We start from the raw sequence: 12,217 nt of genomic DNA on the forward strand, positions 1-12,217 counted from the left end.
TTCCAATTCCACCAATAGCTAAATTCTCTTTATCAACTACAAATGCAAAAGAAAAACTCAATAAAGAAGAGTTGAATCAGAAAAGGCGGATGGAAGAAGTTTGGAAAGAGATAAAAGGGTTTTCTTAGTCTTAGAAAAGAGGAAGAAGCTCTCTCTTTCAAGCCCACCATCTCTCTCTTTCAACCCATGCCACACAAGCTTATGGACTCATTTAAACTCACATTTGTGACTGAAGGCAGGCTGATCACACATACTCAGGGGGCTAAAGGCTGAGGTACAATATTTTCACTCATGCCACATACTCTAATCCTATTTAATCACTTTTATTTATTCACCAAAAATACCAAAATATCACCCATATATTATTTGGGCCTCCATGAATATTTCTCATTGGCCGACAAATATTTCCTATCTCATTATCTATAATAAGCCACCATTTTTTCAAAAAAAAAAAAAAACTCACACATGTGATCCTAATATTTTTCTTTAAAAAAATATAGTATTATTAATAACTTGATCACACGTGACTCGGGGGGCTGAATGTTAGGGTACTTTTTTTTTATATTTTTTTTACACTTAATTTATTTAAGTACCACCTATTTATTTTCAAACGCCACTAATAAGTTATTAGGTTTTCCCAAATATTTTTTGCTCTATTATTTTGTTAATTACAAATGTTTCATATCTCATTATCTAAATTGGGTTATGATATAAAATATCACAAAAAAGCCCAAAAACTCATATTTTATACAATTTTATTATCATTATTTAGCTAAGCCCAAAACCGGCCCTATTGATAGTCACGACCATACCTTTGTCTAGAGAGAAAGCGATGGACGAAGATAATCATGGCCAACCTCGGGCAACCAACTGGCAAGGACGAGGCCATCATCCGATGATCAATGAAGAAACGTTACGAAGACCTTAATGAACCACCATACCATTGGAGAGATATCTCCCCATTAACGCCCCTCAGGGACGTTACATATTTGGGAATGATATCACCATTAATACAGCACCAACGGCTAGAAGGAAGAGGTAAGCACCTATATATATCCATCCGTGAGACTTGACTAGGGGTACAAAAAAATTTCTAGCTCACACACATTGCTATCTGAATACTTCCTCTTTTTTTTTCTAGCTATCCTAACTTTAGTATCGGAGGCTCTATGGCAGGCACCACACCGGTGACTACACTTCTTCTTGCAATTCATTCACTTGTCTCAGGATCAAGATTAGCTGTGGATGACACCAGTCTAGACAATCATTTAAACTGACGATCCGAGCATCATCAGTTTGGCGCCGTCTGTGGGGACAACTACTCTTCAGCACCTAGTTTAAGGGTACTGTTCCATTCAACTCACAAGTCCAGATGGAATCCAATGTTAGCCAAGATCTTGCTGCATTGGCCCTAGAAATTCAATCATTCGCAGCCACTGTGGAATAACTTACAGGCAAAACCAGGAGATGAGGCAGCAGTTGCAACAAAAAGATAATCGCACGGAAATCAACAGAGACGACGATGGAGATAGTCACAGGAGACAAACCAGCACTCCAGAAGAGGCAAACTTAGATCTTCTTAGCGAGATGAGAAAGGAGATGGATGAGCTGAGAAACGCTATCAAGGGAAAGACGGATCAAAGTTTGGACAGAATAGTAAAAAAGACAGACTCACCTTTCACCTTAGCAGTTCAGGAATGCCCGGTGCCCTCCAAGTTCCGTCTACCCCAGCTCGAGCCCTTTGACGGACTAAAAAATCCATTGGATCACCTCAATACATTCAAGAAGACTTTGGGTCTTTAGCAACCCCTTGACGAGATTATGTGCCGCTCTTTCCCCACTACCCTCAAAGGGGCAGCCAGGGAATGGTTCACCAAATTGCCAACGTCAACTATTGATAACTTTGAGCAGCTCCTTCCTTCGTCATTTTGTTGGCGGGCAACGTCCAAAAAGGCCAGCTGACCATTTGCTCACCATCAAGCAAGGAGAAAAGGAAACTTTGAGGTCCTATAGAACACGCTTCACCCGAGGAATTTTGGAGGTGGACGAAGCAAACGATAAGGTACAACTTACAACCTTTAAGGCTGGATTAAAGTCCAAGGAATTTGTGGTCTCCCTGGCAAAAAAATCCCCCCAAGATGATGGCAGAGATGCTTTTGAAGGCACAAAAGTACATGAACGCTGAGGACACCTTGGCAGCCATAGAGGTAGTAGAGAAACCCAATGAGAATAAGAAAGAAAAAGAAGACAACCGAAGAGGACAAAAAAGGGATCGAGCGGACCGGCCATTAGTCAAAGGAAATAGACGAAAAAATGACAAAATCCTCGTCCAATGAAGTTCACGCCTTTAGCAATACCCATTGGCAATATCAAAGCCCAATTTTCATTGGCAACATCAAAACCCAATTCTCATTGGCAATATCAAAGTTCAGTTCTTACTGGTAATATTTAAAACTCAATTCTTATTGGCAATATCAAAACCCAATTCTCATTGGCAATATCAAAAGCCCAATTTACGTTGGCACTATTAAAAGCCCAAACTAACTACTTGACACTATTCTATCAAAAGCCCAATGTTATTAATTCTTGGCAAAATACCATATCATAATTATTTCACTTAAAAGTCCAATAATGAACAATACTTTAGATTCTTAAGCCCATTACTATAATATTACAAGCTCATGAAATTTATGAATTATCTACCCTCAAAAACCATGGCGATCATCTTATAAAAGCCCATGGAAAGTTATGATTATTAGACCTATGCCATTTATTTATTTCATATTATAAACTCATGTTCACTATCTATCTTACACCACAACATTCATAATATTTATTACCAAAACTCATGATAATTATTCATCCTACATGTCCATTATAATTATATATAGAGAAACTCATGAGAACATCACATTATTCCATTATAGTGGTTGTTACCAAAACCCATGGTAAATATTATTCTCAAGAAAAAATATTGGAGGTCATTATCATTTACAAAGTAATCCATAGCAAAGATTATGAGACACTATACAAGTTGTTATTTAAAGCATATGGAAATTAATACCCAAAATCTATCATAAATATTTATTAAAGCTCATGGATTCATTTTATTTCCACTAACAACTAAAGCCCACGAGCAGTAAAAAAACCCATGGCAAAGCATGTCTTTAATGCCCATTTTGTAGGCCCAATAATCTCATGGAGTAGGGAACAAGCCCAAGCAAAGAAAGAGCCATGTGGCCTAACTAAAAGTGCTGAAATAGAGCAAAGTTTCAGCCCAAAAAGGTCCCCAGCAAGAGGCTTGAAAGTGGGCAACCAACGCTTGTTCATTCCTAACTAAAGTACAACTAGAGACCCCTACAAGAGAACCAAGCCTTTAAGGATGAACTAGGGGCTGTCCCATCAGTTTTCTGCCACCCTTTACCTGATGTGAATAGTGCCAGAGGGTTATCATATCAGCTGAAGTCTAAAGGATGATGGAACTTCATCATCTTCCTCAAGACTCTACCTCTAATGGAAGGGGAGCTGAAACCAAATTGTCTAAACCTCAACAAATTGATGCTATAAATGTCAAAAACGTTCAAGACATGATTCATGTGCCAAGCCCATGAATCTTAAAGGGGAAAATTTGGGAACATGTGGTTTGGAGGGCATAAAGGGATCTCCAGCGGAACCCTTTGAAGTGGACTTAAAATTTGACACCTGGCTTGGGGTGTTGAATCCTACTTCCTAGGGTCCAAATCTCAGTTGCAGCACTATGATTCTTCTTTAATACTTGCCTTAATCCCATTGGCTGAACACAATCTTAGCAATTTTAGCATTTAATGCAAGATTACTCCAAATACTACCTTGCCCAAAGAAGCAGAACAGCCTCAAAAACAAATCTCCTATTTGTAGGCCAAATCCAGGCTATTAATTTAGCTGACCTGCTCCCCTGAATCAGACCTACGTTTTTTTGGATGCTTGTTAATTAATGCTTCTCTAAACTCCATTATAAAAGCATAAACACCTCAGCCCACAAGGGGACAGCTACTCCCTCTGAAACCCCTAGTCTATTTGCCATTTTGCTAGTAGTTTAGCTCTCTTTAAGCTCACTACTCATCCCTTTCAGCCCACATTCATCTAACCTCAGACATTCTTTCCTCTCTTTTACACAATCACTGCTCATAAATGTCTCCCACTACTCACAAAAAGCCTTAATCTCAGAGTTAATCTCATCCCACTCACTCAAAACAGCCCATTTTGTCTCATTCACGCCTTATGAACACCCACCCACCAAAATTTTAGTTTAATACTTGCTGCACTGAGCTGGGATCCCTCTCTCCCTTCAAACCATGCCAATTAATCCTTTCCCCTCTTCCCATAGAACCTTTAATTTTTACTTTTTATTTTACGGTTGAAGGATATAATATATATGTAACAATTGAAATTTTCCCTCACATTGATGTAATGATGGCTGAAAGTACAATGAACTCCCGAGACATGCAAGGACCTCCACGAGTTAACACATTCCTAAACTTATTTAATCATTGACCATTGGACTGTTTAAATTTATTTTTTCTGGACTAAGTGTAATTTTACCCTTACTGTTGGAGATTTTATTTCACTTGAACTATCATACCAGGACCACTAATGTACTAATTAAGTATTGTAACGTGTTTTTCATTGGGATTTTGTTGCTATTTTGTCAAGTGCAGCCTTTGTTTCTTGTTTGGATAGGCTTCGTCATCACACCGAAAGCCTTTGGGTACTATCTCAAGAGCCCATAGTCGAGTTTCACCTTGGCTTCCTGACATCTCAGATAAAGGCATCAATTTCCCCCTTGACACATGGTGAAGAGGAGTCCATAACATAGGTCACAGTAAATCTAGGTCTATGTTTCCTTCATTTCTAGGAAGCATAGGGTGTCGCACATGCCAAGAGTTATAATCGCTTTAAGCTTCCAATTTTTTTTCTTTTCTCTCTTTATCTTTTTTCCTTTGGAATATACTTTTCTTCCCAAATTATTTTTAAGGCAAATTTTACTTTTCTATCCTAATCTTTCATCCCAATTACATTTATCCCCGACTATTGAAATGCATTAAATGGAAGATTAAGTGGATGCATGTATGATGTGATAGGCTAATTTGGGAATACTGTGAATTTTTATTATGTCTAAAGCTTCTTATTTTTAATATATAATAGGAATTCATATGGATGTTTTTATAAAATTAGTCATAGTGGTCTAAGGTGATGCCAAGTGGTGTATTCCTTGGAGAAAAAAAAAAGAAAATTCTCTTCATTTAGTCTTACACCTCATCAAAACTTTGCATTTATGTAGTAACTAATTGTCATGTGTTAATGGGGAAAATGCATTTATTTTCATGTAGTATTAATTATCTATAGATGGTGCACTAATTATTTATATAACAAAAATTTAAATGATTATTTTTTTATATATAAAAGGAATTTATATGCAGGAACCTTAGTCATAGTAATCAACCGGTAAAAGTATTGTTTTTTTACTACCGCGCACCCTTGGTGTGGTGGTCACTCCACAAGTAGGGGTGTTCACCAAACCGCAAAAACCGCACCAAAACCGCCCGCAAAATAGCATAACCGCACCGCATTGCAAGTAATAGTGCACCGCACCACACCACACCGCATGGTGCAGTGCGGTTTGTGGTTTTATAATAAGAAAACTGCACAAACCGCACCACACCGCACCCTCTCTATATATTAATATATTTAATTATTTTTAATATTAAATATATTATTAATAGTTTAATAACCCTAGTTTTCACCAAAAAAAAAAATTTGATAACCCTAGCAAGTGTTGATTAAGAAAGCTAGCACAAAATAAAGAAAAAATAGCTCAATAGTTTAAAACTTGGACCAAAATAAAGGGAAAAATTAGTTTTAGGCTGGGTAGAAAAATCCCAAAATTTGAAATATATACCAATTTCAAATCATTCAAACCGCATCTTATACACCGCACTGCATATGTGACCGCAAAAATGAGGTGCAGTGCGGTTATGGTTTTGACTAAACTTTAAACTGCACCGCATCACACTGCACCGCACTTGTGACCGCAAAAATAAGGTGCGGTGCAGTTATGGTTTTAGTTGAACCGCACCGCAAAGTGCAGTGCTAAAAATGACCCAAAATCGCACCGCACCGCGAACACTCTTATCCACAAGTATAAATGCTTGTGAGGTGTGGGGGGTAAGGGTTGGGGTTCAAGTCTCCAGGAAGAAGTTTCACACACGTATACACTTAGATTATGCTAAAGTAGAAATTCTATCTTGTAAAAAAAAATGTATTTTTTTTAATAAGATATTAGATGTTCAAACCCTGCCTACATCAACAACCAATTAGTGTTTTAGCATAATGATAAAGAGCAATTATCAAAAAAAGAACACCATAAATTGAAATACAATTGTATCTATTAAAAAAAAAAAAAAAAGAGATGATCAAAGGTTATGCGGTCTGTGTCAGGACTCTAGTAGCTCAACACGTGTTTTCAACAAAGTCTCCCCCTAACCATTGATGGATCATCTAATGGATCATTTATCACACAAAATTTGAAAAATGATTTGGTTGTGTTTTTGGAATATATAATTATATATAGTTCAGAAGATTTCACTAAAATTTAAGAACAGATACAACCAGAGCCTCTAGTTACCCTTTGCCTACGGTACAACTTGGCTCAGGAAAAAATCAGATGCACCAAACACATTAACCAACTCCTTCATCAGATACAACTTGGAAAATATATTTGAGATTGCGATGAGACTTTGAGTTTAGAATGCAGCATGAATCGAATAGAGCTTCTTGTCGTATTTTGGATGCCCGAAGATTGGGGGTTTGACACCTGATTGAATCAAACAGAGATGGGCGATTGTGATTTGCAGCATTGTAACACTTTTTTTTTTCCCAGTTTAATGAAGGCTCCTTAAAAATATATATATATATATATATACAAAGACTACTTAAAAATGTGAAAGTTCAAATAGTGTAAAAACACCCTTGAACGTTTAGACCCCCAATTTACAAATTAACTAATTCAAACTTTATATCAAACAACTAGTGTGCGGAAAATGAACAAAAGCTATAATGTAGAATTGGAAAAACTATTTAAGCCAAATTAAAATCACAACCCACAGCAGATAATAAAAGGCAAAGATAAAAGGGAAGGAAGATGCAAACACAAAGACAACACGCGATGTGTTATCGAAGAGGAAACCGAAGCCCTTGGCCTAAAACCTCTCCGCCGCCCTCCAAGCGGTAAACAATCCACTAGAAAATGTAGTTGGGATACATGGACAGCAATAGACCCTCTAAGCCTAATCTACCCGGTGCATCTAAGCCCTCTAAGCTTCTTACTCCAACGAGGTTACGTCGAACCTTTTTCTTTTCTAACTTCCCGGATTCCGCTACTTAACCATAGCATCAACCAATGTAGATTGGTTCCTTCCTAACTGCTTCCCAGAACACCAAACAGCCCTCTCATAGTAATGAATATGGTGAGAACAAGGTTTTGGTAAAATGGCTCTCAAGGGTTTGACAATGGAGAGGAAGAGAGTTGAGGAATTTGAAGAGACTCTAATGTATAGATTGTAGGTGAATCAATCTTGTTTTACTCTAGGGTTTCTCTCTCAAAATTCTCTCTGGAAGCTCTCTTTCATATGTGGGTATAAGGGGTATTTATACTGGGGTGAGAGGAGAATGTGAAACGTCAGATTTTTCAAAACAGGGGTGGCTCGCGGCTTGGCCTCGCGACTTGACTGAGTCGCGAGATCCAGTCACGAGATAACTGTATGGCCAGTTGTCCTGTTTTGTCTTGTAGTGCTCTAGCTAGAATGACTGTTCACCTTCTGGCATACTTGGCATGTGTGCTGCAACTGGCGGCTTGCAGCCGTGAGTTACCTGCGAGATCAAGCCGCGAGTCTCTGTTTTCTTGCACACTCTTGAGCAATAAACACTCTATCTCACTCACTACCCCTACAACAAAACCCACCTAAATACAGGGTTACTAAATGCTGAAATACAAGCAAATTTGATACGGAATAAAGCCAACAAGATGGTTGATTAAATTCAACCTTACAAAATGCAATCATAGCATAATGTCATTGCCAAATGCTTCCATAACAAGGATCCTTTTATTTTTAATGAGATATTCTTCAGCCATCACCAAGGTTAAAAGAGAGTAACGATACTGAGTATCTGACAGTTACAGAAAAGCTTCTAAAAAAAATTACTTCATCATGAGTATTATTATTGGAAAAGGAACATCACATAAAACAGATGAAGAGAAAGAGAGTGACTTGACGATATTAATAAATCTGAAAAGCCTATAACATAAAACAGCCAAGCCAAACTCTCTTCCATCATACAATTCATAACAGCCTACAATACTGCCATGGGGATCAAAAGAACTATCCCCAAGTGAGCACCTGGGGGATTAGTATCTCCAACAGAGTTGATGGCTGCAGATGAAGCATAAGTCTCAGCCAACCTCTCCTCTTTTTCCTTGGTTAGTTTCCCCTTAAGATCCTCCATTGCCACCTGCTGAATAATGAGCAGCTCTTTATAGTTGAGTTCATTAGATGGACTTCTGAACTAGTTGCAGCACCCCTATATTTCCTTCATAATCTGCTTGAGTTTCTCCCCTTGCTTCTTTTCAGCATCCAATTGAGCAACCAAATCAGAATACTTCTTGTTCAAGTCACAAAGAACTCTATCCTGGCGAGCCTTAGTTTCCTGAATTGTAGAGGCATCTAAGTGGCCAAGCCTTTTCATTACTAAATCAACAGAGGGGTGACCAAAGAAGGCCTTGCCATCAGGGAAGAAGATGACAAGGGCAGTCTCAACAGCACACAAGGTACAAAATTAGTTGGCCTTCTTAAAGAGGCCAGATCATCATTTTGAGAACAAAAATGGCAGAGCATCATCTCCTTGAATCATCTTTTCTTGAGTCGTTTTGTGCCCATTGCTCTCTTCTTGCACTCGACAAAACTATTTGAAGAGCAGCAAGAGGACAAAAATTGTTTTTTTATTATGTTATACTTGTACCCTTACAATCATCATGATGATGGATTTGGACACATTTGGTGGGGGACAGAAGAACTCGCCTATTTAAGACAATGCCAAGAGTTTCAAGTTTAATGGAGAATCTTACACTCAAAGATTACAAGTATCCCCCTATCAATCTGATAGCACCACAGAAAACAAAGAGAAATAAAATTAAAATGTTACTCATATAACTGCCTTTCTTAATAGTTTATTCGCATTATTGCTTCAGAAATGCTAAAAGCGAACAGAAATATTAACAAGAGGGGTTATGCATGAAATTACCAATTCCAAGGCAAACCTTTTGTCATCATTTCAATCATATATGCAACATCGAAATGAATTCCTAATTTCTGCGTCGAGGACACCTCTCTAACTAAAACCAATACCCCATACTATGAGTTGGAGTACCTTGTGTGTTTTATTGATAAAGTAGAAACATGAAGTGAATTGTTTCAATATTGTGAAACTAATCAAGCAAGACCATATCATTCCACAACGTTTCATGATTATATTTATATACTTAGTTTTTAACTAAATGCAATTTAAAAATGAGAAGAAAAATTAAAATCTATGTTATAAATATATAACATAACACTCTTGATCACACATAGATTAAGATGTACATATTTGGCTACCAATTTAGTTTTACCCAAATTACAACCTCCTTTAATACTTATTTTCAATGAGTTTTGCACCCAAGGGAGGGGGAACTGATGTAATAAGTATTTTACATTCTGGAATTAACTCCCTTTTCAACTCTTTAGATATCTTTGGTAGTCTTATTTTGAATTAACTCCCTTTTCTGTCCCAATTACTAATAGTCAAATGTAGTTTTAGTATCCCAATTAAGAATTTACGACATTTGAAATTTTATTCCACAAGAAAAAGAATATTATCTCATAATTTTCTTATCGCAGAGGTAGTATATAGAAAGAAATCTGAAAATTGAATAGATTTGAGAGTTGGTTAAGGCATCATACCCTATAAAACCCGGTGTGTCTCCTAAGAATTTCTTGAGCTTCTCACTACTCTTCAAATAGTTATGCAAACTAAAAGAAGATAGCATGCAGTGCAAAAAGACTCCAGCAAAGATAATTCAAGGAAAAGATGCTCGGCAAGTATCATTCTAAAACAACAATCTGGTCTCTTCAAGAAGGCCAGCGAACTTTGTAGCATGTGTGTTGTTGAGACAGCCCTTGTTATCCTCTCCCCTGGTTTCAGTAACCCCTCTGCTGATGTAGTCATGAACAGGCTAGGCCACCCTGATGCTGCTTCTACAATTTGGAAAGTGAAGGCACACCATGAGAGAGTTCTTTGTGAGCTGCACAAGAAGTATTCTGATCTGGTTTCTCAACTGGATGCTGAAAAGAAGCGAGGGGAGAAACTCCAGCAGATTGTGAAAGAAACCCCAGGTGCTGCAACTGGTTGAGTATTCCATCTAATGAACTCAGCTATAATGAGCTACTGATTCAGCCGGTGGCAATGGAGGATCTTAAGGGGAAGCTAACCAAGAAAATAAAGGAGAGGTTGACCCAAACTTCTGCTTCATCTTCAACCGCCAACTCTGATGGAGCTACTTATCCCCCCGCACTGACCTGGCCAGGGTAATTCTTCCCTTGATCCTCACGGCAGTATTGTAGCCCTAATCATAAGGTAATGGAAGAATGTTGGGCTCGCTGATTTATGTTATATGCTTTTTCAGACTTATATGAATCTCGTTGAGTAACTCTCTTTCTCTGCATCTGTTTTTATGTGATGTTCCTTTATCAGTAATAAAACTCGTGAAGTCATCTTTCAGATTCAGATGCCTTTTGGTTTGACAGTCCGATACTCAGTAAGCGAACTCTGTTTAACCTTGAGATTGCTGAAGAATATTTTGTGACAAAAACATTAGATTAAATTCCATATCTTTTCATTATCAAAAATAAAATAAAATAAATCTATACCCTATCTTACTTTGAAATAGTTCTAATTTACTTAAAAACAGTTTGGACTATATACTGTAAATTTTTAATATGTATCATAAATAAAAATGAAATATATGTACTTTGTGAGCAGAGTACGTAAAGCTTACATGAAATCGGAGAAAAGAGAAAGTGAAACCATTGGTACGTGAGGCAAATGGTTCCTGCTACGTCGGTTCCTGTCCCATTCAAAACAAACAAAGTTTTGTATCGTCGTCGTTGTAAAGCAAACGAGGGAGACACACAAAACTTCTCGCGTTATAGTTTTGAACTTTTTGTTTTCTCCCTCTTGAGCTCTTTATCTCTGTCTGAGCTTCAAAAGCAAGCAATACCTATATATAGCGGTATGACTAATGCACGTATTAATTGAAAATCTAATATACTTTAATTGAGTTTTAATTATATTCTGTATGTAAATTTATATATAGTATCATATAGAAACACAATTATAAGAAAATAAATTTTTAAAACTATAAATATGGTTTCTTATTTATAAAAAAAAAATACTATAATTTATAGTTTCATATATAAAAATAATCATAATAAATGACTCTTAATAACTACCAAAATTTTTAATTTTTCTATTTAGACAAAAAATTAAAAAAAAAACCATATTATGTTAGACTTTCGTGTACATTGTACGAGTTGCTGAATAATAATATATGTAAAACTGAAAACGTATGGCTTTTGATTAACCTCATAATATTTTGACACGTAAGTTTTGAGGTCTCGTAATTTTAGACGTTATTATTCTAATATATATTTTTTAATTGCTTTTAAATTCTATCATATATTTAAACCTTCCATTAGAATATTTTCAGATGATGTTTCATTTAAATTGTAGAATAGATAATTTAATATACAAAGAAAATTCTAATAAATACCTATTAATAGTTATCATTATTATCAAATTTTATATTTGGACTAATAAATGCCTATTAATAATTACAATAATGATCAAATTTCATATTTAGACAAAGATAAAAGAAAAAAAATCATATTTGTTAACCATTTCTATATATGCATTACACGAGCTATTGACTAGTAATATATATAAAACCAAAGACATTTGATTTATATGATGAGATAGAATGCAATAAAAATAAATACACGGAGAATGGGTTACCTACCCTTAATGGTCAAAGTGAACCCATTCATTCCGAATTCTTTTCCTCATAATATTTTGCCACACAAATTTT

General features: G+C 36.4%; 1 long non-coding RNA gene across 1 annotated transcript; it reads right to left on the reverse strand.

The window, feature by feature from the left end:
- Positions 1-8,145: 8,145 nt before the first annotated feature.
- Positions 8,146-11,500, reverse strand: LOC126732975 (uncharacterized). Its single transcript, XR_007659585.1, has 3 exons — positions 11,129-11,500; positions 10,035-10,918; positions 8,146-9,191 (listed from the first exon to the last, which is right to left on the reverse strand). It is a non-coding gene; the product is annotated as an uncharacterized LOC126732975 (long non-coding RNA).
- Between the last annotated feature and the right edge of the window lie 717 nt (positions 11,501-12,217).

Source organism: Quercus robur, chromosome 6 (assembly GCF_932294415.1).
Source record: "Quercus robur chromosome 6, dhQueRobu3.1, whole genome shotgun sequence".
In the NCBI taxonomy this organism is placed as follows: Eukaryota; Viridiplantae; Streptophyta; class Magnoliopsida; order Fagales; family Fagaceae; genus Quercus; species Quercus robur.